The 12747-nt window shown below is 47.2% G+C and overlaps 1 long non-coding RNA gene across 1 annotated transcript; it reads right to left on the bottom strand.

Moving 5' to 3' along the window:
* Positions 1-40: 40 nt before the first annotated feature.
* On the bottom strand, positions 41-8416 carry LOC138682381 (uncharacterized). Its single transcript, XR_011322487.1, has 5 exons — positions 7948-8416; positions 6501-7538; positions 5109-5310; positions 2610-4525; positions 41-1516 (listed from the first exon to the last, which is right to left on the bottom strand). It is a non-coding gene; the product is annotated as an uncharacterized lncRNA (long non-coding RNA).
* Between the last annotated feature and the right edge of the window lie 4331 nt (positions 8417-12747).

The following is a 12747-nucleotide window of genomic DNA, read 5'->3' as shown; positions in this document are numbered from 1 at the left end:
TGCAGTGCTCTTTTGCTCAACGATGAAAATAGCATGAAGATGTTACCGCAATAATTTTATGACTTCTCAAGTCTAATTTGATGGCAAAGTGGCACTCCAGCCCCACGGGCGGGTCATTGCGCTGCAGAGCGTGCCGGAGCCATTGCTGCTCCTCCAGATGACACTGGGTTGTCCCCATGCATCCATCCTGGTGGCTCACCAGCCGGCAAGCCGGTGGGTGGGAGCTAGGCTGGACCTGGCAAAAGAAATCCATAAATAAATAAAACCCTCAGAAACAGCAGCACTTAGCCTCTTTCAGGTAGTGTTTGCCCCAGCCCAGCCACTCCCCGGGATGGATGGGAGCCGGAGCGACCCAGAGGGATGCGGGACTGTGCACGGAGGAGCAGCTTTCACGGTAGCAGCACGTGGGAATTGCTCTTTTCTGCAGGAATACGAGGCCCCAGCACTGGCAAAGGTCCTGAGGAGCACCCCACCAGTGTGTGCTCTGGCCTGGGCACAGCCACCTCTGGGCAGACATCCCAGCAGTGGGGAAAACATTTTTGGGAAGTTCAATGCCACGGGGCTGGTTTAAAGCTGCTTGGGATCACACCGAGTGCCGGCAGAGCAGCTTCATGCCCCTGGGATAGCCCAGGAGCGGCTGCGGTGCCTGCTTGGGCACGTGGAGAGGCAGGTCTGCCACAGCTCCCAGCTTTGGCACTTTTATCGAGCACCACATTAACCATTATTTCAGCAAACAATGCAGCAAACCGCAGGGGAAGGGTGGGGAGACGCTGAAATTTGCAGGCTCTTGTTAGGTACAAATGCTGCTCAGCTGCATGGCACTTACTTACCCATGTGGTTTATGCAGAGAAATCACGCAAATAAATATAAAGCAGCACTTGCTGTAGAGAATGAGCGTAACCCGCCTGATGGGAGAAAAAACATCCCATTTCGGCTGCCCGGCAGCCGGCCCCCCCCCCGGGAACTGCTGCATCCCCCAGTTCAGAGTCACGCAGCTCGAAAAGCACTTTGAGATCTTTTTTGGATGAAAGCCGTGGACAGCTCGAGCCAGAGGGAAATGGGTGCTCTCAAACAGAGGCTGAACTTCTTCTGGAAGTAATTGCAGGCACTCAGCACGTTGGAGCAGCAGGCACAGATGGAGGCTGGGAATAATACAGTAATAGCCCAAGCCTGAGCAGAAGGGGTTTCTATTTAAGTGCGATGCTTAAACTGTAAATTTCCCACAATAACCTGCAATACCTCTCTTTGGCTTTCCTTACACAGATGTGAACCGCAATATGAAATGCCTTTAAAACACCAACACAGCCTAACACCTGTTCTAACGTTTTCTATGCCGCTCTTGCTGAGAGAAAAACAATAAAACAAAGCTGGATGGCACCAACAACCACCAAAAAGCAAAACTGTGGCAAAGCTGCCGGATTAAACAGCATCTCCTTACGCAGTTCCCACCTGCGGGCGCAGAAGCTTTTCAGGCATTACAGCTGAGCATCCCACCAGCGCCAGCATCTGCATTTACCTGAAATTAAAAGGTTTTAAGCTTTACAAGAGTATCTTACAGGCACAACTGTATTGAATTCTTACAGGAAAAACTATATTCATAGAACTTAAGGTTGAAAAATCCAATTCCACCTGGGAAGAGAGAGGCCTTGACCCATGTCCTTTACTGTCACAATGTGTGGCATCAGCCATCTCCAAGGCTCAGCCTTGGGGTGCTCACAGCAAAGCGGGGTGCCTGCACCCCTGTGGCAGGTGCTTATCCTGGACTGGGACCATCCTCTGAACCCTACTTCCAAGGAAATAGGATTTTGGAGGGCTACCAAGAAGCCAGGGTATACATTGCTGGTTTGAATAGTGGCATTTTTGCAAATATTTTTATTTTTGCTGGTATTCCTGGGTACCGGGAGCCCTCCTGCTGGGTGCTGGGGACCAGCGAGGGTGATGGATGCTGAGGGGTTCCCCACCTTCCCACCTCGGGCCAGGCAGGACCGCAGCGAGCCCAGCTCCGAGGACAGCCACCCCCTGCACGCCGACAGCCCTGCGTCCTGCACAAACCTGCATTTTATGCTACAACAGATGAAGAACCACTGTTCTCACAGCTGTCTGACATGAAAATTATTCCTGGGGAATTTCCTAGGGTGGGGAAGGGAAAAAGCCACCCAAATCTGGGCAGAACGCTGCGGAAGCCCCGTCTCCCGCGCAGCCTCCACCACCCGGGCAGGACCCCTCTCCCCGATCCCCCCTTTTCTTCCCGGGGTGCCAGCACCCACTCGCATCCTGCACGCTAGTGGTTTCTAAGCAAAGGCCGCCGCAAACTAGACCGAGATCACCAGCTCATTTTATGTTAGACAGTAAACAGACATAAGATGATCGCTCCAACTTAATTATATAATAATTAAGCCCTCATATTCCTGTCATCTGCAACTGTCAAAGGCAGTCTGTACGGGGCTGCTGCTCCTCTGGAAGAGCCGTCACTCATCGCTTCTGAGAGGTGTCAAAATAAGGGTAATTTTGCCTGCAATGCCAGCTAACGGCTGTAAACAAGCGATCGTGCTTCGCTTCAGAGCTCCGCCGCGGAGCGGGGGCCGTGGGGACGGAGAGATCCCGCTCACCAGCAGCGTGGGATCACGTCCCGGGACGGCGCAGGGAGCGCGGCAGCCTCGGGTCCCGGCACGGGGTCCCCACGTCCCGGCGGTGGCACCGGCATTGCACCCCCGTCGAGCGAAGTCACCTCCTTGCCTCGTGCCAGCAAGCTGTGTGAAACGTATGTATTTAAGCGTGTTATTAGGAAAAATTAGAGACAAATCAGCACGTGCTTTTCCCTGCAGGAGCAGAAAATGAAGGCTGAGGATGGAAATGCAGCTTCATTTACTGTGCACCCAGAAGAAGATGCAATTCCCCGAGGTGCAGCTGAGCACGGCACCCACTCCGGCACATGCGGAGATTTGGATGGGCTCCCTCTCTGCTGGAGGAGACCACGTCCTCTCCCAGCTCCTCTGCTCACCAGGCCTGATCCTGCTCCCTCGCTGCATCTTCCACGGCTGAACCGAACACGCTGTACTGTCCCGCTCTCCCGGGAGAGCTGACAACCCCAGGAGGTCTGTCCATAAGCCCAGGCTTTCTCTTTCCCCTTTGGCTGCCTCCCCTCCTGGCCAAGTCACAGAGCTCTCTGTGCATACACGCACTACTGTAACTACTATTTTATTATTATTTAATTTTTCACAAGCACCATGTACAGCTTGCAAGGTTTCATTTAGGATTGCTCTGCTGCCTGTCAAAAATCCTGCCACCTTTGTGGTTTCTAAGCAAGTCATTACCATTGCTCCAGCAACACCCCATCAGCTAACAGGCAGGTGGAAAAGAATACCTCATTCAATTAAAGCAATGATTAATTTTTACAGGAGAAGTATGATGACTTATATGGAGGGCTTCCCTCACGCTTAGCCAGTGCTGCTCCTGCACACCCGCTTTTCCCTCTCACCCGTGGCCCAGCCATGCTTTAACAAATTCCTGATTAATCACCCTGGGAGGCAGCCGTGACTCATTGCCTTCTCCAGACAAGTGCCTTCCTCACCCTGCCTCCCAAGGAGCCCGCTGACCTCTCCACCCCGCCTGCAGCCGATGCACCTTTTGGCTGGTCCTTGTCAACACGGTCTGATTTGTTTGGGTGAGCCTGGCACGGCACGCAGGAAAATAAAAAGCAAACTGGAAAGAGTCGCGGCGGCACGCTTGGCATGTGGCACCGTGCGTACCGGGACGTGCCAAGCGGTGCTAGCCAGGACCCGCAACCTAAAAATACTGTGAGACACCTCGACGCTGACCTTGGTCTTTTACCTGTTCCATCCTGAGAAGGGGATTTGGGATGGGGAGGCTGGAGGAGGGCTGGCTCACGGCACTGCCGAGCCTGGGGCAGCGGCGGTGTGATGCTGCTGGAAGTGGGGGCACTGGGACGGAGAGCCTGAGTACCGGGGATCCCGAGCACTCCTTGGAGCTGGGTTTATCATCCCCACGGAGCAGATCATACTCCACGTGCTGCTGGAGCACGAGCAGCCAACCCTGCCCTGAGTTGTCCCCGTGTCCCCGCCGTGCTGAGCCCTGCTCGTTTGGTGGTGCTGCCCGAGGCTGACCCAGGCAGCAGCCAGGCATCGCCGCGGGGGAGAGAAGAGAGATCCCCAAATGCAGGCAGGGACATAACAGAAAATGCAAAACCAAATTTGAGTCAAGCGGCTTAAATCTGCATCACAAACCCGACTTTTTGCATCCACGTGCTTTTGCAAGGCAAAGCAACGTTATTTTTCCTGGGTAACTTATCCGACAAAATTGCTGCTCTTTGCAAGGATGTGTTGGCCCAGAATAGGTGCTCGTCTGCCCTTTCTTACCCCCGAGATGGACTTTCTGCTATTTGTCTTCACAGAGCAATTCAGTGAACAGCTGCAAAGGATGTTTTGTTCCTTGAACATAATTCATTCCTCTTACACCAGCTCCATTCACCAAAGTTCTGGAGATCATGGCACAACTCCCTGAGCTCCTGAAAAACATCAATGTTGAGAGGTTAAAGATTTTAAAGCCTGCTGCCACCTATGGATGGAAAGCAGTGAGAGCAGAAAACCACCGCGGGGGGCACAGCTGGCTGAAATGAAGACTTGAACTCTTGAATAAAAGCCATTGGCAGTGGGGACATGCCAGCAGCCCTGGACAAGACCTGAGCTTTCTCCTTCTTCAGACAAACTCAACAAGGTGCAGGGCACAGAGGGCTGATGGAGGGTATTGGGATATTTGCCACCCATCATGTGAATACACGTAGTCCAAGAAAGGAAATAAGCCTTTTTTTTGGCTTGCTGGATTAATCTGATTACAGTGTTGTTATTGACAGACCGTAGCTTGCCCTCCCCCTTACCTAATTGTTCTGATTTAACTACATCCTTAAAAAAAAATTGTACATATTTGCATTCAGATTGCTAAAGTGATAATTTTTGCAATAAAACTCTACAGAATACTTAAAATAGACATTTGTGGGGCCACAGAAACTACAGGGTGGCATATTCCACCCCCACTGGAGGAAACAGGGTTATCTATCATAAAGGGGACATGTCATTTGTACAGCATCATACCTAGCAGAGCTCCTAGTTCATGGAAGAGGCTATTTGGTTTGTGGCAGGGTAAGGGGAGAGGTCAGGCAGTATCTTCCACAGATGTGGGACAGAAACTCCAGCCACATAAAACCACGCATGGACAGAGAGAGCTCCCATCCTGCCTGCGAGCCGGACCGTGTGGGAGCCGTGCTGCCCTCCGCTCAGTGGGACCAGTCCTAAACTGGACAAAGAGAAGAGGATGGGGAGACTGATGCAGAGAAATGACTGCAATCCAGCGTTATATGAAACGCTGTTATATACATCATATTTCATGCTTATACACATGGTAGTCATCTTTTTTTTTTTTTTTTTTGCTCTGGTTATCTGCATGCATGCTCCGAAAGTGAAAAGGTAACCGAAAGCAGGCACAGTCTAACCCGCTGGTGTCAGGCACCCACCACAACCACCGCCTTACTCTTTAGAAAAAGATTTCATACTTTCAACACGGGGTTAAAGATGTCCTATTATTTTATTCCTTTTTTTAAATTTCATCAGCTTCAGCTTCTTGAAAAACCTGTTTTTCTTTTATCCTGAGTCATTTCGCGTGAAGAAACTATTGTTCTAAACTGTGACTCATCAGTTTGCATCACCACTTTCCAAACCCCTCGGGGGCACACAGGCTTCGAAGCAGGCAATGGCAACCAGCCTTTATTTACCAATAAATAGGCACTTCATCGCTGCATTGACTCATCGCTATTTAAGCCTCATTTTGTTCCTACTTCCCAACCGTGAACCCGGAGCGATCATTCTGGTTGCTTTTGTAGCTGTCTTTTATAAAGAACTTTCACACGAACCACGTCTTACTGACAGTCTGTCTGCTGTTTAAATACAAATACAAAAACTTGTAAGGAGAGACAAGTATCTAAATGCTAGTGCTGAAGTATACCGAGTTTCCAGAAACCAGCTTGCCACGAGGCAGAAAACACAACTGCTCGTTACTGAGACATACCTCATATACTAGAATTAACGGGGAAAAGGAGGCCAACATCAAAATTATCCGCTTCATTGAAGCTCTCACACAGATCATAACTGTATCTTTTTGAAATCCAAGTCAAAAGGAGCACTTTTGGAGCTAGACTCCCCTCCATAGCCCGGAGCTACATCACCCCTGCCCAGCAAATGTGGTGCCAGCAGCAGCATGGGAGGGATGAGTGAATTTTGGACAAGCAAAACCGAGCCTCTAACTGAGTTTAAAGGTGCAAAATCAAAGGTTTGATCCTGCTTTTCTTATGCACCTAGACCCCAGTAATCCTCCTTGTGTACTTCTGCTACTGAATAAGTATCAATAAAACAAAGAAACTAAGGAGTTTGGATGCATTATTCCTCCTAAATCCCACAGCTGCCAAGACCGAATGATACTCAGCACCTTACCTTAAATATATGATGCTGCACTTTCTTGCGGGACATAAATCACAGCTCAAATCTCCTGCAGCCATAGAGCCAACTGGAGTCAGAGGGAGCTGAGTTTGCAGAGCTGCAAGCTCAGGCAGCGCGCTGCTCCAGCAAACTCTCGCCGTGGTTCATCTGGGTTGAGATTCATGTCAAGGGCAGGGGGATCGCACAAGGCACGGAGCAGCCTTAACGCTAACAGTCGTGTCCGAGGCAGAGAAAAGCGCAAGAACATTGCTTGAAAACCAGTGAGAAGAATAAAAAGAACGTCCAGACCTACGACTAGGATGATTTCTGTTAAGTACCCCAAAAGTGGGTTGCACACCATGATAAGCTTAAACTGGGGCATAAACTCCTGGTTTTCTCTAACAGCAAGTAGCCTATTGATGTGAAATTTTAACACAGTTTAATTTTTCTTGCCTTCCTACTCTTCTATGCTGTCCTGTGTATACCTTTACAGAAAAAACGTTTGAAAGTCATCTTTAGCCAAAATTTCCACAGCAGTCGCCAACACTTCACTGCTGGCAGAGCTTCCCAGCCATGCAGCATGGGGCGCAAATTTATTTTCATGGGGGAATGAGCTGAATTTGGGGCTTGGGGTTTTCTTTGGCTCTTGAGGAGCAGTGACATGTCAGCCTGAGCTCCTGATTGAAACCTCCTCATCTGGCACAGCTTTCCACCACCAACCTCTCCTGTACCGCAGAGGGCTTTGTGGGGCGATGCTCCAGCTTCCACTTCACCCAATTTCTTAGTCTTAGCACAAAAACCCGCAAACTCTCCAAAGACTGGCACCGAGAGCAGATTAATTCCTAGCGAGATACAGAAATATAGGCTGAAGGGGACAGGGGCAGGGTTGCAACACATGGCCTGTAGGCTACATTATACAGGAGAGAGATGAAGGCACATGCTGCTCCAGGAGCTTTGGGGACGTGGTGTGTGAATGGAGGGCCACCATCTGTTTTTGAAGGGACTGTCTGCTCAGGCACTTGCTGCAGCAAGGCAAGAGTTTGATCGCCTCTTCTGTGAAATGAGAAAACCAGGAATAAAGTAAATCCAGGATCCCACCGGCCTTTTTTCCCCCCCTCTGTGCTTTTGCTCTCCCTCCTTGCCCAACTTTTTCACCCGGTCCCCGGGACAGGCTCTGGTTTTTCTCCCACCTGCCAGCACCCATCTGCCTGCACAGGCAGGCTGCCGCTTGTCCCAGCCAGCTCCTGCCCAGTGCAACCCAGCACACAGCCCACTCCCTGCCCGCTCATTCCCCTCTGGCAACGGGCTCTGGATCCCAAGGAAGCTGCCTAAGCCTCCCTACAGCAGCGAGCTACACTGAATACGGGTGCTGGATGAGAAGATGCCATGCTAGGGCAGACCTACCATAGCCCTTGAGTTTTGGGGAAGAAATTAAGCATCTAGGGTGGGGAACATCACTGACCTTTGCACCTGGGATGCAGGCTCAGCGCCGGAGCTGATGTAGAGGTGCCAGGGCTGGTCCCAGTGAGCGCAGGCGGGACGCATCTCCTGGAGAGCAGCAGGGGAGGGCACGGCTGAGGCAGGCTCCAGCGGACAACTCGGGGCAGGACCAGCTCCCTCCCCACCACAGCCTTGTACCATGCAGGTCACCATCGGTACCACCTAACGAGTGCCAAAGCAAAGCATGAATGGCCCATTTCTCCCACGTATTTTTTTCCCTTCTTCTGCAATCCTGAGACACACTTTTTAAAAATTTTGCAGAAAGGAACCAAATCTCAGCCACACATCCGTTTTAAGAAGAATTCACTTCAAATCTGGACTGTACACAAGAAACATGGGGGTTTTGGTGATTTTTTTGATAGACGCTGTCTTTGTGAAGTGCTCTTACGTTCACAAGGTGTGCAAGACATTATTACAGAAACTCACAGCACCCTTCCTCTTACCTGGTAATGTACTGGGTGGTTTCTTTGCTTTATTGCTTGACCTACTTCCCTGTCAATAAACATCTTCCAGCAGCATCATGTTCTGCAGTAAGTTCAAATTCACTTTGCGCTCCCAGAGAGGTGCAAGTCCAATGATAGTTGACCAGGTCAGACAAGGACTTCACCAGCACCATCTCCCTGGCATGTATTTCATAATTTCATGTTTACAGAGACATAAATAGACTCCATCCCACAGTCACATGCATGAGGATCTGTTACACATTCTTTGCTGCAGTCAGACTTAGAACAGCTCCATGAACTTCAGCTAACCACGGTGACTGTAACTTTTTTGGCTTTCCTCATTTCTCCCAAAATAATAATGGCAAACAACATGTGTAAATCTTTTACTGACTGTCTCTTGCATTCTGCCTGACAACGGCTCTGAAAACACAAGCAGAATTTCTTCTTTGATAGAGGGCCCCCTTACAAATGTCTTCCCCAAGATTTTAAACATCAAACTGTTGAAGAAAAGCTCTCCCCAAAACAGCCTGGGGGAAAAAAGTCATATTGTTTTTTAAACTTAGGAGGCAACTCAAATTACAGATTAGGAAACAAAAGGATATTACAGATGTGGTAATAGCAGACAGGAGGACTAGAGGAGAACTTAAAAAAAAAAAGACTATAAATCAAAAATAAGTTCTCTTACAAATGTTCAGGTACAAGTGTCGAATCAACACATCCTTCTTTTGGGGATGTTCATCAGAGCTCTTCAGAGCCAGCTGTCACAACCACAGCAGTGAGTAAGAGCAAACGGATGGGACATGTTTTCTAAAAAATGCTTGAGTAAACATCTCATTGTGTAGGAACACCCATACTTCTTTACAGCAATGCCAGAAGTGTCTCTGATGCCAGTAACAAAGCATAAGCTCTAAAAAAAGGCAAACTATATTATTAGCTCTGTCTCCTTCTGTTCTGCCTAAACACTGTTTCTCCAGGCAGCACCCAGAACTCCAGCTGCTCTCCCTACTGTAGCTGCACATCTGAATTTCTCCCACAGTATCTCCTGTAATTATTATCCACCAGTAAAGCAAAAGCTTTTAATTTTCTCTATTGCAAACTCCTGATTTTTTTTAGCCTTTGAAACCTATGAGTGCAGACTTTCACTGAACGTCCTCTGCAATTTCATGCTAACGCATCTGAGTAACAATATTTTGAACATATTTTAAACATCTTGTGTATATATATCCATACATATATATTTACATATTTTAATATATATTACATACATTTATACACACACACAGAGCAAGGAATAGAAGAGTTAAGTGGCACATACAGGAGTCTTCCTTTTACAATTCCAATTTATTTGAACCTAAACCAAAATCCTGCTCTAAGAAAGCAGAGAGAAAATGGCACTTAGGCACTGGGGCTGGAACTAATAGTCTAGGCTGAACTCAAAATCCAGCTCCAAGTGCCAACAGGCATAAGAGCTTAAAATATGGTTTTAAGTTTTGCAGCCCATGCTTATCTCTGGTCAGAAGTCAAGTGCATTAAACAAGTGACCTCAGCTTTGTCCTTGGGGAACAGTTGACCAAGGATCAGCAGTTTGCAGTGACTTAGCAAAAAAACAGCTTAATTGTAGGATAGCGGACAGATTTCAAAATAACCTGACAAACGCTGGCATTACCATAGCATGCACAGACCGATTGAAATACAGCTCCTATCACTAGCTAATTTCTCTCCCTCCCCTTTGCTTTCACAAGCACCAGCGTTTCCAAATACCAGCCCCAGGGTCAGTCCACAAACAAGCTGTGGCAGAGCAGCATTAGGAGCCCTGTTCATAATTGTTCTCCCTCTTACCTCGCTGGCAAGAGGACATTTTTCAACCCAGTTAATTTTTCCCTTCCTCCACTGCACAGCCTGGAACTTGGTCAAGTATTTCCTAGAGATGCTCGCACAACCCGCGGGGCAGCCCCTGCACCATGGTCCCCTGCACTGACCCCCTCCTCCAGCCTGCTCACTACCTGAAGCTAGCAAAGCTTCTAGGTTTCAACAAACCTTTAACAAAGATTTTAACAAACTCTTAACTTAGAACAAATTCCGACCTTCCTCTCAAGAGCCACATTCTCACTGAAAAGCAGCTTCCTTTGCTCAGAAATCCCATGTGCTACAAAATGTGAACCACTTCAGATCCTCTCGACAGGGCAAGATCAGGTTCCCCTCGTTAGCTCAGCCTCCCCTTCTGCACATACTACTGCAAGCACCAGTCCCATCCCTTCCCAGACCAGCAGCTTGTCACAGTATACCCCTTGTCAACAAACCAGCTATATCCACTCCTGGGTTTGGGTACTCAAGTATCATTAAATTGCTAAGATCAAGTCTCCAACAGCTCATCTCTGCCCCAAGCTACTGCCAGGGGTTTGCTCCAGCTAATGCTGCTGCTCCTGGGAGTTAATCAAACCACTCTGACAGCAAAGTACCAGCTTTGTGGGGGAGAAAATCTAACCCAAGAATACAAATTCTTATTTGCCTGTACCAAAACTAGGCATTTGGACGCAATACTGAAAGTGTACCTTTAAATTCTCCTTTTACAAGGATAGTGTTTATTTACATTGCATTTAGGAAAGAGAATCAGAAATTACAAGCAGATCCAAGTTTTGCACCCACTCTACACATTGCAAGTTTTTGTGCTGTTCTTTTAACTTGTTACCTACTAAATATTGTCATAGTTGGGTGTAACACAGTTGACAGTGAATGGTACATGCTTAGAGTGGCTTTTTTTGCTATGAATGCAGAGGAGGTGACCCAAAATGCCATTGATTTACACATGATTTGTGCAGTATCTTCACTAACTTGCATGTAATGAAGGCTTCTGTCATCACTCTAGGACACAGGCAAACGGTGCTCAGGTTAAGGGAGGCATTGCTTCATTCGATGTTGCTGCTGGTTGCTGTGAGAGCTCTTCTTATTCAGGCAGTGACCAAGTACAACCTAATCCCTCTGGACTTCACCTTCGTCAAAGGTTAAACAAGGACAACAAGAGCCCTCTGCCTCACAAGGGTGTTGAGGCAGCATTAGCAGGTAGAAAACTTCGAGATCCTGGAACAAAAGGCATTGAAGGCTCTAAAATGTTATAAATTTCTTACTGTGATGGGACACATGCCATAAGAAACAGGGTCCTAAGAAAAAACAAGGGATACCTTTTCTTAATGATTATTTTACCGTAACTGCTCACTACCAAACACATTTCTAATTCTAGTTCCAAAGCAGTCCAGTAAGAAATAATTTGAAAAACAAACTAAGGAGAACACATACTTAGGATTGCAAAGTAGTTTTCTATCACATAAGGTTAATACACTTTCCCGTGGGCTGCCTCAAACAGGATTGAGTGGACTCAGCTTGAGGAACACCTAAACTCGGTGGCAATCCCCACTCAATATAGTCCCACCAACAGTGCAAATCCTAGAGGGCAGCTGGATTCTAAAAGGCAGTATCATTTGCCTGTAAGATCAGAACCTTCCATCTCATTTTAAAATTGCAACAAAGGAAATGTAATTTTTTCCATGCTCAAAGAGTTTTCCAAGTAGAGGGTTTGCTTCTATGCAAACATGAACAGAAACCCTAGCAAAGAAGGGACTGAATTATTATTATACCCAGCTGAAAAAAACCCAAACTCACTACTAGACCATGTACTAAGTCAGCACACTTTTTTCTGGTTTTGATAATTAGACAAGAACTACCTGTTTAAAACTCCTTTTCTTCAAAGTCCAAGTCAGAACTTTATTTTCTATTCCCGACACTTACATTTCAAGCATGGGATGGGATAACATAACAAACACCACATTAAGAACATGTTTAAGAACACTCTCATCTTTAGCTTTTCTTCTGCAGTTTATTATATAAATTATGCTTTTAAACAGTTAGAGCACTCACATTTCAAAACAGAAAATGTTTAGTTTCACACTGAGATACTAGTGCAAAGAGTGGTTTATCTAAGTGCAAATAAGTTACATGCCCCCACTGACAGCCAGTGGATTAGGCTGTTTTTAATATAACTCCTAAGTCCATAACGAACAATTATATTACCTACACTAAATCTGAGCATGTTGTAGTCAACAGAAATATTGGACTTTGTTTGGTAACAACCAAATACTCTGACAGTACAAACAAGAGAAGAACAATTCAACTTCAAGCAGACCTGTGAATTCACTGGGATTGAAGACCACCACCATCACTTTCCTGACTGGACTTTAGTTATAAATAAGTGGATGTCAAATGTTCTATTTCACCTTCAATTCCAATGATTAAAATACAATAAAGCTCACATGCATGCAGGTATT

This window comes from Haliaeetus albicilla, chromosome 27 (assembly GCF_947461875.1).
Source record: "Haliaeetus albicilla chromosome 27, bHalAlb1.1, whole genome shotgun sequence".
Taxonomy (NCBI): domain Eukaryota; kingdom Metazoa; phylum Chordata; class Aves; order Accipitriformes; family Accipitridae; genus Haliaeetus; species Haliaeetus albicilla.
This window is presented reverse-complemented; position numbering and strand designations above follow the sequence as displayed.